Source organism: Coregonus clupeaformis, chromosome 37 (assembly GCF_020615455.1).
Source record: "Coregonus clupeaformis isolate EN_2021a chromosome 37, ASM2061545v1, whole genome shotgun sequence".
Lineage (NCBI taxonomy): Eukaryota > Metazoa > Chordata > Actinopteri > Salmoniformes > Salmonidae > Coregonus > Coregonus clupeaformis.
Genome location: NC_059228.1, coordinates 24,903,478 through 24,920,184, shown reverse-complemented (window position 1 = coordinate 24,920,184; position 16,707 = coordinate 24,903,478). Strand labels below are relative to the sequence as shown.

General features: G+C 42.3%; 1 protein-coding gene and 1 pseudogene across 2 annotated transcripts in view; one reads left to right on the top strand and one right to left on the bottom strand.

Moving 5' to 3' along the window:
- The window catches only part of LOC121553393 (cGMP-dependent protein kinase 1), a 169,753-nt gene that overhangs the window by 110,863 nt on the left and 42,183 nt on the right, over positions 1-16,707 (bottom strand). The window lies entirely within an intron of this gene.
- Positions 1,273-1,390, top strand: LOC121553789 (annotated as a pseudogene).

The window sequence follows — 16,707 nt, the reverse complement described above, 5'->3', positions numbered from 1 at the left end:
GAGAGAGTGACATAGAGAGAGAGAGAGTGACATAGAGAGAGAGAGAGAGAGAGTGACATAGAGAGAGAGAGAGTGACATAGAGAGAGAGAGAGTGACAGACAGACAGACAGACAGACAGACAGACAGACAGACAGACAGACAGACAGACAGACAGACAGACAGACAGACAGACAGACAGACAGACAGACAGACAGACAGACAGACAGACAGAGGGGAGGGGGGTGGGGGTACTCTCTGTGTTGCTATTCTCAGTCTGTTTGGCCATGTGCATGTGTTCACTCCAGCAAGCAAATCAATAATAACATGTTGAATGGAACATATAAAGTCTCTGCAAACAGCTTATTTTCTTTATCACACTATTTCTGAAATTACATTCAATCTTTTCTACAGAGCACAGATGTTATGCATATTTTGCTAACTGCAAATTAACTTTTTCATTCTCATATAGAAAGTTGAAATGAAATGAGAGAAAAGTGTATTAGAGGGAAAAAATTATCTATTTTTCATACCTCCTGATTAAATCAGCAATCCCTTCTCAAGGGGAGGACACACACATACACACGCACACACACACACACACACACACACACATACACCCACAGTACCTGCAGAAAGTATTCACACCCCTTGACTTCTTCCACATTTTGTTGTGTTACAGCCTGAATTTTAAATGGATTACATTGATATTTTGTGTCACTGATCTACACACAATACCCCATAATGTAAAGTGGAATTATGTTTTTAGAAATGTTTATAAATTAATTAAAAATGAAAAGCTGAAGTGTCTTGAGTCAATAAGTATTCAACCCTTTTGTTATGGCAAGCCTAAATAAGTTCAGGAGTAAAAATGTGCTTAACAAGTCACATAATAATTGCATGGACTCACTCTGTGTGCAATAACAGTGTTTAACATGATTTTTTGAATGACTGCCTCATATCTGTACCCCACACATACAATTATCTGTAGGTCCCTCAGTCGAGCAGTGAATTTGAAGCACAGATTCAACCACAAAGACCAGGGAGATTTTCCAATGATTGACAAAGAAGGGCATTCGCTGAATATGTGAAGTTATTAATTCAGCTTTGAATGGTGCAGTGTGGTGTATTCATGGGTGCCAAGGGAAGCCAGGCTTTCCCAAAAAAGAGATTAAGAAAAAATAAAATAATAATAATAATTTATCTTTTGTCTCTATGTGTTTCATAATTTTCCTTCAATTCGCAAGAGGCTGAATGTATCTCACAGTAGAAAGCATCCGAGCGCCCCTCTGTCTCTCTACAGCCATACCGGCCTGAATATGCCCAATCTCATCTGATCTCAGAAGCTAAGCAGGTCGGGCCTGGTTAGTACTAGGTTGGGAGACAGCTTGGGAATACCAGGTGCTGTAAGCCTACAAGCATTTCGCTACACTACAAGCATTTTGCTACACTCGCAATAACATCTGCTGTGCATGTGACCAATCCATTTGATTAGATTTTGTGTAGGCCATCTATCTGATGCTGTCTGGTCCAAACGAGTATGACATTATTGCCGCCCATAGCATCGAAGGCAAGGGAAGCCAGCGAGCATTTGGCCTCCCTTGAAAAATGTGCCTCCCAAATTTGCCATTAAGCATTGCGCTAAATGAATGGTCCTAGGCGCACCAAAAGAAAGTGTCAAGGGAAGCCAGCTAGGATTTTGGCGTCACTCCTATCAAATCCCATTGAGAGCATACGTCATTGACAGAAAAACTTGAATTGTTGCTTCTCGTTGTGTTGTTGTCCTCCGGTGGCTAGCTAGCTAGCAAAAATGTTCCCTTTCCTAAATTAGCCATGGATGGAGATAGGGATTTGGACTTGTGCTCTTACTTAATTCTCCGGACTGGCCACTGATTATAACGGTGATTCTGATCCAACCATTAATTCATACATTGTTGTGCCCCTGGCCTGAGAGGATGGAAGTTTAATATGTAGCTAGATGTAGAAGGCTAATGTTAACTAGCTAACGTTGCCCATGAATGTAAGTTAGGCTGGTGAGCAAGTATTTTAGCCAGGTAGCCTAGGACAACAAAAAAATTAAAACGTGTACTGTATGACAGAGTGATAGACCGTTTCGTCAACATAAAAGAGAGCAGGATGGCATTGGTGTTTCTCTACAAGTAGGGTGAGTCAACAGGATTTTCTACGTGCACAAACCCGCATGCACGCACACACACACGCACACAGAAATCAGAACCATGGACAGCCACATCATATTTAGCTTACGATGACTGGACTAAATTGTTTTTGGTATCTTTTACAGTGGGGAAAAAAAGTATTTAGTCAGCCACCAATTGTGCAAGTTCTCCCACTTCAAAAGATGAGAGAGGCCTGTAATTTTCATCATAGGTACACATCAACTATGACAGACAAAATGAGAAAATGAAATCCAGAAAATCACATTGTAGGATTTTTAATGAATTTATTTGCAAATTATGGTGGAAAATAAGTATTTGGTCAATAACAAAAGTTTCTCAATACTTTGTTATATACCCTTTGTTGGCAATGACACAGGTCAAACGTTTTCTGTAAGTCTTCACAAGGTTTTCACACACTGTTGCTGGTATTTTGGCCCATTCCTCCATGCAGATCCCCTCTAGAGCAGTGATGTTTTGGGGCTGTCGCTGGGCAACACAGACAATCAACTCCCTCCAAAGATTTTCTATGGGGTTGAGATCTGGAGACTGGCTAGGCCACTCCAGGACCTTGAAATGCTTCTTACGAAGCCACTCTTTCGTTGCCCGGGCGGTGTGTTTGGGATCATTGTCATGCTGAAAGACCCAGCCACGTTTCATCTTCAATGCCCTTGCTGATGGAAGGAGGTTTTCACTCAAAATCTCACGATACAAGGCCCCATTCATTCTTTCCTTTACACGGATCAGTCGTCCTGGTCCCTTTGCAGAAAAACAGCCCCAAAGCATGATGTTTCCACCCCCATGCTTCACAGTAGGTATGGTGTTCTTTGGATGCAACTCAGCATTCTTTGTCCTCCAAACATGACGAGTTGAGTTTTTACCAAAAAGTTCTATTTTGGTTTCATCTGACCATATGACATTCTCCCAATCCTCTTCTGGATCATCCAAATGCACTCTAGCAAACTTCAGACGGGCCTGGACATGTACTGGCTTAAGCAGGGGGACACGTCTGGCACTGCAGGATTTGAGTACCTGGCGGCGTAGTGTGTTACTGATGGTAGGCTTTGTTACTTTGGTCCCAGCTCTCTGCAGGTCATTCACTAGGTCCCCCCGTGTGGTTCTGGGATTTTTGCTCACCATTCTTGTGATCATTTTGACCCCACGGGGTGAGATCGAGGGAGATTATCAGTGGTCTTGTATGTCTTCCATTTCCTAATAATTGCTCCCACAGTTTATTTCTTCAAACCAAGCTGCTTACCTATTGCAGATTCAGTCTTCCCAGCCTGGTGCAGGTCTACAATTTTGTTTCTGGTGTCCTTTGACAGCTCTTTGGTCTTGGCCATAGTGGAGTTTGGAGTGTGACTGTTTGAGGTTGTGGACAGGTGTCTTTTATACTGATAACAAGTTCAAACAGGTGCCATTAATACAGGTAACGAGTGGAGGACAGAGGAGCCTCTTAAAGAAGAAGTTACAGGTCTGTGAGAGCCAGAAATCTTGCTTGTTTGTAGGTGACCAAATACTTATTTTCCACCATAATTTGCAAATAAATTCTTTAAAAATCCTACAATGTGATTTTCTGGAGAAAAAAATTCTCAATTTGTACCTATGATGAAAATTACAGGCCTCTCTCATCTTTTTAAGTGGGAGAACTTGCACAATTGGTGGCTGACTAAATACTTTTTTCCCCCACTATATTTGTAAGGAAAACAACAATAAAGGCAATGCGGACGCCAGCAAGGCCTGTTCTGACTGGAGATGCATAAAACTTGATCTAGGGAAACACTGGGAAAGTCCTTGGGCTCTCGTTGACGAGAGACGTTTGTCTGGCTCAGTAGAGCCTGAAACATACAGTACCAGTCAAAAGTTTGGACACACCTACTCATGCAAGGGTTTTTCTTTATTTTTACTATTTTCTACATTGTAGAATAATAGTGAAGACATCAAAACTATGAAGTAACACATATGGAATCATGTAGTAACCAAAAAAGTGTTAAACAAATCAAAATATATTTTATATTTTATATTCTTTAAAGTAGCCACCCTTTGCCTTGATGACAGCTTTGCACACTCTTGGCATTCTCTCAACCAGCTTCAACTGGAATGCTTTTACAACCGTCTTGAAGGAGTTCCCACATATGCTGAGCACTTGTTGGCTGCTTTTCCTTCACTCTGTAGTCCAACTCATCCCAAACCATATCAATTGGGTTGAGGTCAGGGGATTGTGGAGGCCAGGTCATCTGATATAGCACTCCATCACTCTCCTTCTTGGTCAAATAGCCCTTACACAGCCTGGAGGTGTGTTGGGTCATTGTCCTGTTGAAAAACAAATGATCGTCCCACTAAGCCCAAACCAGATGGAATGGCATATCGCTGCAGAATGCTGTGGTAGCCATGCTGGTTAAGTATGCCTTGAATTCTAAATAAATCACTGACAGTGTCAACAGCAAAGCACCCCCACACCACTTCCTCCATGCTTCACGGTGGGAACCACACATACGGAGATCATCCGTTCACCTACTCTGCGTCTCACAAACACACGGCGGTTGGAACCAAACATCTCAAATTTGGACTCATCAGACCAAAGGACAGATTTCCACCGGTCTAATGTCAATTACTCGTGTTTCTTGGCCCAAGCAAGTCTCTTCTTCTTCTCGGTGTCCTTTAGTAGTGGTTTCTTTGCAGCAATTCGACCATGAAGGTCTGATTCACGCAGTCTCCTCTGAACAGTTGATGTTGAGATGTGTTTGTTACTTGAACTTTGTGAAGCATTTATTTGGGCTGCAATTTCTGAGGCTGGTAACTCTAATTATCTTATCCTCTGCAGCAGATGTAACTGTGGGTCTTCCTTTCCTGTGGCGTTCCTCATGAGAGCCAGTTTCATCATAGCGCTTGATGGTTTTTGCGACTGCACTTGAAGAAACTTTCAAAGTTCTTGAAATTGTCCATATTGACTGACCTTCATGTCTTGAAGTAATGATGGACTGTTGTTTCTCTTTGCTTATTTGAGCTGTTCTTGCCATGATATGTACTTGGTCTTTCACCAAATAGGGCTATCTTCTGTATACCATCCCTACCTTGTCACAAAACAACTGATTGGCTCAAACGCATTAAATTCCACAAACTAACTTTTAACAAGGCACACCTGTTAATTGAAATGCATTCCAGATAACTACCTCATGAAGCTGGTTGAGAGAATGCCAAGAGTGTGCAAAGCTGTCATAAAGGCAAAGCGTGGCTACTTTGAAGCATCTCAAAAATAACCTCTATTTTGATTTGTTTAACACTTTTTTAGTTACTACATGATTCCATGTGTGTTATTTCATAGTTTTGATGTCTTCACTATTAATCTACAATGTAGAAAACAGTAAAAATAAAGAAAAACCCGGGAATGAGTGAATGGGTGTGTCCAAACTTTTGACTGGTACTGTAAATTGTCCGCAACAGTGAAATGGGCTACTTCTATGTGAATTAATTAGGAGGTCAAACACACCTCAATTCAAACTGTTGTCAGAAAATAAAACTTGTTAGAAAATAATTTGAAATTGACAAGTTGAAACATAGCCTATAGATAATTAACATTCCGATTTTTTAACAGTGAGTACATTCTGACATCACGCACATAAAAAAACTCACACTGGGGGTGACCGTTAGAAATATTTGGAACTCACGCGTGAAACATTTAAAACAGTTACAAAATGTAATGGCAGTGAGTGATAGGAGCTAACTGACGATGGATCAACAACATTGTAGTTACTCCACAATACTAACATAAATGACAGAGTAAAAAGAAGAGAGCCTGTACAGCAGGGTTCCCCAACTGGCGGCCCGTGGGCCGAATTTGGCCCGCAGGTGGTTTTATTTGGCCCCAAATTTTTCGGAGGAAAATTATTCTGTTGAATTTTCATTGTTGGATATAAAAAACAGTAAAAACACCAGGAAATCAGCCTCAAGTGATTTTAATTTGGGAAATCTGTTCCCAAGTATTTCCACGAATAATAGAGAGACACGTGATCATAAACAAATGGAAGCGAGATTTATGTTTTTTTCCAATATTATATCTGTTTGGGCTTCTTGCGGATAATTTGCAGTCTACTAATTATTTGTAATTATGTTTCGGCCCCCCGACCATCCGCTCAAGAAAAAATCATCCCACGGCTGAATCTAGTTGATGATCCCTGCTGTACAGAATAAATAATATTCCAAAAGATGCATCCTGTTTGCAATAAGGCACTAAAATAATACTGCAAAAAATGTGGCAAAGAAATATACTTTTTGTCCTGAATTTCAAAGCTGCAAAAATGTTTTGGTGTTGAGGCTACCCTCAGATAAACACATTTTTCAGATCTCTTTTGTACCTTCTCAGATAAGTGATCATACTTTATCTAAAATTAAGATATTAATGTGCTGATATATGCACATGCTAGCATATTTGATGAGTATTCATCAATTTAAAATATGGGTTTTCCATGTTAGCAGTCGTGCCTGCATGTCACAGTCTCACAGTAGCAACATAAATTGGTGAACTACAACAAGATCATAGAGTTCAGGAATTCACAGCTTACATTTATTAAATGCATTTTGTCTTATTTTACGGTTAAATTAACCATGCATTGTTTTACATAGATGCCATTTTTGTAAATTTGACATTTATCTCAGGTGGGCTTACAAGGGTACAGTAGTACAAAAAGCACTCCCTCTATAAAGAATGTAAATGACAATAAAGCAATATTGTTCAATATGATCAATACTACCAAGATTAGGAACCATTAAAAACCTCTAATCTCTCCAAGACGTTTGGAGTGGACAGGTAGTCATTGATGCAGAGAGAGAATAATAAGATCAGGCTTGAGGGATATCAGGGATTAAAGACTTGTGGTGCATAAAAATGCAAACAAATGAGGGACAAGATGACTATTGGGCGACTACTCATGCACTTTTGGGTGGGGGCATTGTCTTTCATTCATCCAAGTGATTCTGTTTTTTGGTCCACCACTTGTACCTTTTTAATACACAGTAGAGAGGGAGATTTGAAACTGTCTTCAGATAGGCTTTAGGAAGACAAGTTGAACTAATCAAAAATAATAGCAGTACAGCAAATGTGAATTAGTGTTCAGAAAACTAATTGAAAGTTGTGTGTGTTATGGTCTTTGTTATATGGCTTCTTATCCACAGAGGGCCAGTGTGGGTGCAGGTTTGTGTTCTAACCAAGGGGAAATGGAAAGGGGATACCTATTCAGTTGCACAACTGAATGCATTCAACTGAAATGTGTCTTCCACATTTAACCCAACCCCTCTGAATCAGAGAGGTGCGAGGGGCTGCCTTAATCCACATCCAAGCAATAACACACCTGATTCAACTAATCATGTCTTGATTGAAGTCTATGATTAGTTGAATCAGGTGTGTACTGGTCGGCAAGAACAACAGTCGAAGTCCACATTGATCTCTGTGGATAAGATTGGACACCCCACTGTTATGAGTGCTCCTTTCATTATGAATAGTAATGATCATGTCACAAACGTTGAGAGACGGGTCGGACCAAGGTGCAGCGTGAAAAGCATACATGTTTATTCACCCAATAAACATACAAACCAAAACAAGAAACAACGTAACGTGAAGTCCAAAAGGCTATACACATACCAGCCTAACAGGAACAAGATCCCACAACTAAGGTAGGCAAACAGGCTACTTAAATATGATCCCCAATCAGAGACAACGAGCGACAGCTGTCTCTGATTGGGAATCACACCCGGCCAAACAGACACACAACCTAGAACTGCAACATAGAAATAGACTAACTAGAACATAAACATAGAATTTATAACATAGTAACTCACACCCTGACCAAACCAACTAAAAGACAACAGGCCTCTCACGGCCAGGGCGTGACAGTACCCCTCCACCCCAAAAGGTGCGTACTCCGGCCGCACCAACCTGACTCATTAGGGGAGGGTCCGGGTGGGCTTTCAGCCTCGGAGGCGGATCCGGCTCCGGGCGTGACGACCTCTTCCTCTCTGCCTCCCCGTTGCACCCCTGGTCTGATCTGGACCTCGGCGCGATGCTTCCCCTCTCCTTCCTCCCACGATGCACCAAGCCCTGTCTGGACCCTGGTGTGGGAGACCCCGAACCTGGAGAGGGGCGGACGTCTGGGCCTGGATCGGCAATCCTCCCGCGATGCACCAAGCCCTGTCTGGACCCTGGTGTGGGAGACCCCAAACTGGAGAGGGGCTGACGTCTGGGCCTGGATCGGCAATCCCCCCACGATGCACCAAGCCCTGTCTGGACCCTGGTGTGGGAGACACCGAACCTGGAGAGGGGCTGACGTCTGGGCCTGGATCGGCAATCCCCCCACGATGCACCAAGCCCTGTCTGGACCCTGGTGTGGGAGACCCCGAACCTGGAGAGGGGCTGACGTCTGGGCCTGGAGTGGAGCCGCTGACCGGAGCTGAACTGGACCCCGGTGGAGCGGACTGCTCTGACTCCGGAGTGGAGCCGCTGACCGTAGCTGAACTGGACCCCGGTGGAGCGGACTGCTCTGACTCTGGAGTGGAGCCGCTGACCGGAGCTGAACTGGGCACCGGTGGAGCGGACTGCTCTGGCTCCGGAGTGGAGCAGCTGACCGTTGCTGGACCAGGCACCGGTGGAACAGGCCGGGCCGGACTGGGGACACACACCACTTGCTTGGTGCGAGGAGCAGGCACGGGCCGTGCCGGACTGGGAACACGCACCACTGGTTTGGTGCGAGAAGCAGGCCCGGGACGTACCGGGCTGGGGACTGGCGTTGGATATGTACGACTGTTCCAGTCCTTCTCTCTCCGCGCCCAATCCTCCTCCAGTGAGGACTCCTCCGGGAGCCCCCACGAGTTAGGGAACAGAAACTCATCGTCGTCGTCATCATCCTCCGACTCCTCAGTGTAAAACTGTTCCCATTCCTGTTCCCATGGTCGTAGGCACTCCAACTGGAACCCCACCGGGTGCAGTGGTCGGGGCTCTTTTCTCTCGATTCGCAGGTCTTGGAGGACCTCTAAAATAGCGGCCTCCTCCTCTCTAGTCAGCCCTTTCCCGGCCTCCTGCTGCCTCGTCATCCACCCCGTGAGCCCCCCCTCAAAATTCTCTTGGTGCTGCTTCTTGGGCTTCCTCTTCGGCCGGCATCGTTGATGTCGCCGTTGATCCTCTCCGACCCGGGCTTCCTCCTTCATTGCCTTACCGTAACGGATTTTCCCCCAACCGAGGAGGACATCTACCAACGTAGCCTCCCGTTGAGTACCAGGCATTTGCTCCTTCTGGGCACGCTGCTTGGTCCTTTTGTGGTGGGATCTTCTGTCACGAACGTTGAGAGACGGGTCGGACCAAGGTGCAGCATGAAAAGCTTACATGTTTATTCACCCAATAAACATCCAAACCAAAACAAGACACAACGTAACGTGAAGTCCAAAAGGCTATACACATACCAGCCTAACAGGAACAAGATCCCACAACTAAGGTAGGCAAACAGGCTACTTAAGTATGATCCCCAATCAGAGACAACGAGCGACAGCTGTCTCTGATTGGGAATCACACCCGGCCAAACATAGACACACAACCTAGAACTGCAACATAGAAATAGACTAACTAGAACGTAAACATAGAAACTCACACCCTGACCAAACCAACTAAAGACAACAGGCCTCTCACGGTCAGGGCGTGACAGATCAGTTTATTTTAATAACTTTAGGGGAGATTCATATAATCTAATTTTATATAAGAAATGTAAGTTTGTAAGTTTTGAACATTTGGAAATTAATTTTAAATTATTATTTAAGAGGTGGGCTTATTTGGAACACCAATGGGCTTAAATGGGATACTCGGTACCCTTTAAGTCCAATCCGGACGTTTCACATATTTTATAAAATATTTGTATGTCTTATTAAAACATATTGTAAGTAAAGCCATTAAACTTCACATGAGAGATTAATCTTTCATTTTATCTCCACTTCTCTTATAAAAATTAGGGAAGTATATGTTAGAAATGTCTAAACTTAAATTTTGGTGGGCTTAATAGGTACACTTACCCCAGTCGCTGCCAGGTGATTCTAACATGTATTGACTCAGGGGTTTGAATACTTATCTAATCAAGATATATTATTGTTTTATTTGAAGGCACTGTACACACACTGAACACTGTTGACTCTAATAAGATCAAGGCTGCTCAGAGTGAAGAGTTGAGTGGTGTTCTCTGAGGTTGAAGCCAGGGTTGTCATCGCTTCACTGAGTTGTGATAAATTGGTTGGTGTGCCTTTTAGAGAGTTGGGCTTGGTGCTCACTGGCCTATGAGGCAAGGCTGTCTTCCATGAAAACCTACATCCAATTATCCCAAACTAACAAAAAGATATCTGAATACTTTATTTCCAAAACGCTATATCCACCAATTATTCAAATTTGTGTTTTTACATCAGAAATTATTGCTTCATGTGTGTGTAAAATATTACTGTTCTCAGATTTTTTATTCATAGATTTTAGATGTGTATGAATTTATTTATTTGCTAAATGCTACCATTGTTTAGATTGTTTAGCTGCAATGGAATGTTCGTATCCTGTATATTTGACTTTGATATGTGGTTGTCTCACCTACTGTAGCTATCTTAAGATGAATACACTCTGGATAAGAGCATCTGCTGAATGACTAAAATGTAAAATTTAAATGTTTTACATACAGAGCTCATATTACTGTATTGAATAATTATTATTCAATATTGATGTATCATTTGACAGTTCTTTATTAAAAATGTAGTTATTAGTTATATTTGACTGTGCAAAACCTAGCAGTACTACTTATTTCTCTGAGAGTGAGGCGGATATATAGCATTTAGCAAAAAAACACATTTTATTTGCCTTTCTAAAATGAAACTATCAAGTGATAGATTTTAAACAAATACATGTCTCTCATTGCACAACCCCATGCCATGATAAAATAATAATCTCTTTCATAATTTCTTTAAACAATAAAAGTTAATCTACACAAATACAATTTATAACAGCGAATATCACACATAATAGAGTACAGGAACAAGTATTTGTCTCTCGGCATTTCAAGTCAATTGCATTGAGTCTATGAGATCAAGTAGCCTACAAGGTGACATGGAGGGGAGGGGATGGCAGGGAAACTAAGGGGTTTAGCCTATCACATTAATCAAATATGCATAATGGCTAAAAAGTGAATAAAAAAAGTTAACACCTGCATAATTTTCTGATAGCTTTTATATTAGATGAATATGCAAACAAAGACTAACAGTTATGCAGAGCACATATGAATGGGGGTATATCAGGACAATATCAACGAGTATCATAGGAAAACTAGTCAAGGTATTTCACAACATTAACAAAGAAATCTGTTAGTCGACAACGTCTTTCGAGGGACTTTGCATAAGCCTCAGACAGTGTGTATAATTTGCCAAAATGTGTCAGTTTTTATCTGACTGGTTCTAAATGAGGTGGTGACATCTAAAACCGACCTTCAAGCCAACAACTGAGCTCTAATAGGAGCAAATACATCACAATGCAACATTTCTCATTTCTTAAAGTGTGGTCGAAAAACATAATTGGAGAGTGTGTCCAATTTGTGTCAACAAAACGCTAAATCCCTCAGGATATGCCTCTAACTTTAAATCCCCTGAATCCAATAGTGTAGATTTTAACAAGTCTCATAGAAATTCTGAAAAGAGAACAAGGGAAAGTCTGGACAAACTTGGGATCAAGAGAGGCGGATTCAGCTGAGGCCCTCAGCAATGCTGCCTCTACGTAAGTGGGAAATCCATTTGATTATAACAGATTTATAACTTCATGGGAGTTGTAAATTGCATAGTCAAGGAAACCCTTGATAATAATGGGATCTAATTAACTCCATTATTATCCCCATTATCAACCTGTAAGAGTGTTCAGATCCCAAGCACCCAATCAGAACCCCCAGTGTTCAAGAGCAGCTCCACGTCAACTACACTGGACCAGAGACTTAAGTCAAAACCATTCATTTAGGCCATTATTCATCACATTGAGCAGCATAGTACGTTTACCTCAGCCCAAGTTCTGCAACTATTCAATCGTCAAAAAACTGGTTCCATTTTAAAGGGATGAATGTCCCTCCCCATCCTGATGCTGATGAGCTATCCCCTGCAGGAGAGCGGCTACCCCGGGGCTAACGGCTCGTCACAAACACTGATACAATTGAGTCACACCAGTAGGCAGGTTTCCATTGACCCAGGTTTATTCGACAAAAGCATTGCGACATGTATTGTAAACAGCAAATATAGATTTTTATTTTACTTTTATTGCGACAAATGATGACAGAAACCGCGTTTTTCAAATAAATGATGATTTGAAGGTACGCGGAGCACGTGATATCAAGACGTAACTATGAAGCTCCACTCCACATTTATTTCTAAATGCTTACTGCCTGCTAAATCTACTTTCAACTATAAAAATCAGATTTGTTTGCAGGATCCTTGTCCTGACTTTCAAGAATGGCTGAATTGCTTCGCCTTGCTTTTCTGGTTGGCTGGATAAAAGTTTCACCATCCAATTATTTCAGATCTACAGGAGTGAAAGTTTCACCATGGCAGGGACCGTAGCGATACATTGGCACATGAGAATTATTAGAACATGGCAAATATATAAGTAAATTATTGCAATTTATCCATGCTGGCTTTTGCGTTATTACGTCCAGCTGTTTTTACTGAAGCAAGATAGTTCAATGGAAACGCACTATAGCAGACAATTGTCAAATCTATTTTCAATGCAAACTTTCTAAATGTCGACTAAAAAATAACTGGACAAGTTAATGGAAACATAGCTACTGACAACAGAAATAATGGCCAGAGGATGCTGGCTGTCACAGGCTTGGCAAAGACACAGCCAGCAGTCCTGTCGACAGTCCTGCTTAAAGGTGACAGACTGGACCTTTTCCCACTTAAATCAAGGCTCTTGACCTCAGGGTGAAACTACTAACATTTACCACTGAAGCAGATTGTGTTCAGGGAGAAACCTACAGCGCAAGTAAGGACAGAAGGTTAGGAGAGGTCTCCTACACACAAAAGAGCGCAGATAAGTCATTAAAAATGAAGATGTCAAGAAAGCGCTGAGAAGGGGTTGAATGAAAGGAGGGAGCAGGGTAAATAAAGGCATAATCCAACATCCTTTTAATCTCCTTTCTTTCAAAGTATCAGGCCTCTCAAGCCAATTCAAAACCCTTTTATTGAGAAAGCACCTTTTACTACAGTGAAGGAAAAAAGTATTTGATCCCCTGCTGATTTTGTATGTTTGCCCACTGACAAAGAAATGATCAGTCTATAATTTTAATTGTAGGTTTATTTGAACAGTGAGAGACAGAATAACACAAAATACATCCAGAAAAACGCATGTCAAAAATATTATAAATTGATTTGCATTTTAATGAGGGAAATAAGTATTTGACCCCCTCTCAATCAGAAAGATTTCTGGCTCCCAGGTGTCTTTTATACAGGTAACGAGCTGAGATTAGGAGCACACTCTTAAAGGGTGTGCTCCTAATCTCAGCTTGTTCCCTGTATAAAAGACACCTGTCCACAGAAGCAATCAATCAAATTCCAAACTCTCCACCATGGCCAAGACCAAAGAGCTCTCCAAGGATGTCAGGGACAAGATTGTAGACCTACACAAGGCTGCAATTGCCTACAAGACCATCGCCAAGCAGCTTGGTGAGAAGGTGACAACAGTTGGTGTGATTATTTGCAAATGGAAGAAACACAAAATAACTGTCAATCTCCCTCGGCCTGGGGCTCCATGCAAGATCTCACCTCGTGGAGTTGCAATGATCATGAGAACGGTGAGGAATCAGCCCAGAACTACACAGGAGGATCTTGTCAATGATCTCAAGGCAGCTGGGACCATAGTCACCAAGAAAACAATTGGTAACACACTACGCCGTGAAGGACTGAAATCCTGCAGCGCCCGCAAGGTCCCCCTGCTCAAGAAAGCACATATACAGGCCCGTCTGAAGTTTGCCAATGAACATCTGAATGATTCAGAGGAGAGATGGGTGAAAGTGTTGTGGTCAGATGAGACCAAAATCGAGCTCTTTGGCATCAACTCAACTCGCCGTGTTTGGAGGAGGAGGAATGCTGCCTATGACCCCAAGAACACCATCCCCACCGTCAAACATGGAGGTGGAAACATTATGCTTTGGGGGTGTTTTTCTGCTAAGGGGACAGGACAACTTCACCGCATCAAAGGGATGATGGACGGGGCCATGTACCTTCAAATCTTGGGTGAGAACCTCCTTCCCTCAGCCAGGACATTGAAAATGGGTCGTGGATGGGTATTCCAGCATGACAATGACCCAAAACACACGGCCAAGGCCACAAAGGAGTGGCTCAAGAAGAAGCACATTAAGGTCCTGGAGTGGCCTAGCCAATCTCCAGACCTAAAACCCATAGAAAATCTGTGGAGGGAGCTGAAGGTTCGAGTTGCCAAACGTCAGCCTCGAAACCTTAATGACTTGGAGAAGATCTGCAAAGAGGAGTGGAACAAAATCCCTCCTGAGATGTGTGCAAACCTGGTGACCAACTACAAGAAACGTCTGACCTCTGTGATTGCCAACAAGGGTTATGCCACCAAATACTAAGTCATGTTTTGCAGAGGGGTCAAATACTTATTTCCCTCATTAAAATGCAAATCAATTAATAACATTTTTGACATGCGTTTTTCTGGATTTTGTTGTTGTTATTCTGTCTCTCACTGTTCAAATAAACCTACCATTAAAATTATAGACTGATCATGTCTTTGTCAGTGGGCAAACGTACAAAATCAGCAGGGGATCAAATACTTTTTTCCCCTCACTGTATGTGATTGTCACGGAGTCTCCAAACTATCCCTCTGAAGCATGCTCCACATCATCTGTCTGAATGTGTCCATCCTGTGGGGAGATGTATTATCATGTGGTGAGGGAGACACTTGCTCTCAACAGGAGGTCCAACTCTATTGAGGCAGATGGGGATATCGAATGCCACACACACACAGTGTGTGTGTCAGTGGTGACCCGTCATTCAGGGCAGGTGGGGCAGAGCCCATCATTTTTGGGGGGGCTTGTCTATTTTGCATGTTATTTTGGCATTAATACGTGTCACATATCAGTTTGCAAACAATCTAAAAAAAAAAATAATAATCATTGAGTTAATTTAGCCGCATACAAACATGGTCTCTTTTTTGCTTTCTTGGGTTAGGCAGCCCCAAGATGCAGGTGTTTCAGCCTAGCTCAGTGCTGTCTGTGGTGGTGCGGCAGCCAGCGGAAAATACGGAGCGTAGGTGTTGGTAATGTTCTCTAGTTGCGCCGTGATTGGCTCAGTGTTCTGTCACTCATGGGGACACTACGTCACCGCCAAGTCTAAGTGTAGAGCAAAACAATTCAAGCCCCTTGGGTGCTGCCATAAAGTTACATTAGAAGTGCCCATCCAAGAAGGCTCAAGGTCATTGGCCACAGATAAAATGACGTCAAATCACGTTATATCTACAGTAGCTTTACGCTTTGATTGGACTGATCATGTCAAACATCATACATTCAAAATCTTAGCTAGCAGTCATCATCATGAATCAAGTCGACAATCTACTGGCAAATCCTTTTTAATCCTTGTCATATGAAGATAAATAATTAAGAGAAATTATAGATAAAACGTATCAGTGCTCATCGGCCATTGGACAAACATTACACAAGTTGGAAATCGCAAATTCAACAATGAGGGGTTTGGAAGGAATCAGTGGCTAACTGCTAGCATTGCAAAGCAAACACGAGCCTGCTATTCAGTGGAGTGGCTGTGTGGTCACAAATCTGGTATTAAGGGTCTCTTTTCCAAGTTTAAAATGATAAACATTCAACATTGGCCATCATGATTCGACCTTGTTTTTTTTTCCGAGTTCCCAGCTGTCTTGAAAGCACCATAAATCCAGAGAATGCCAGACTTTGATGACAAAATTTGCCCACGAAGGACCGCCGCGCCACCTTCCTGTTCAAGTGAGCACAGCACAACAAGGTGAGTCCAAAAATGAATTGTATGCTGCTGCATAAATTATGAAATATGCCAGGGAGATATGTATTCAGTAGCTAAGAAAGTAATACTAAGTGTATGTTGTGTAGTAAGCTGTTAGTAGCCCATGTGCCTCACCCTAATAATTTGGTATATTTTCCCCTCTACTTTTCTGACTTGGTGGTGCACATGTAGCCTATAACCTGTTTTAGAGAAATGTCATCATTGAATATTGTAAGAGCTTTCATTGTCTGCTTATATGCCCCCTTTATTTATCCTACAGTTCTGACTTGGTGTACAGGGAGAACACTGTAAAAATGGCCCATGTTCTGAATAAATGTCACTTTACATTTCAAAAGAGCTAAACAAATAGTTATACTGAATACGTCCGTCCTAGCTCGCTCATTAATGTCTTAATCTAAATGTAATGAATCCTCCCGAGTGGCGCAGTGGTCTAAGGCACTGCATTGCAGTGCTAGCTGTGCCACTAGAGATCCTGGTTCAAATCCAGGCTCTGTCGTAGCTGAC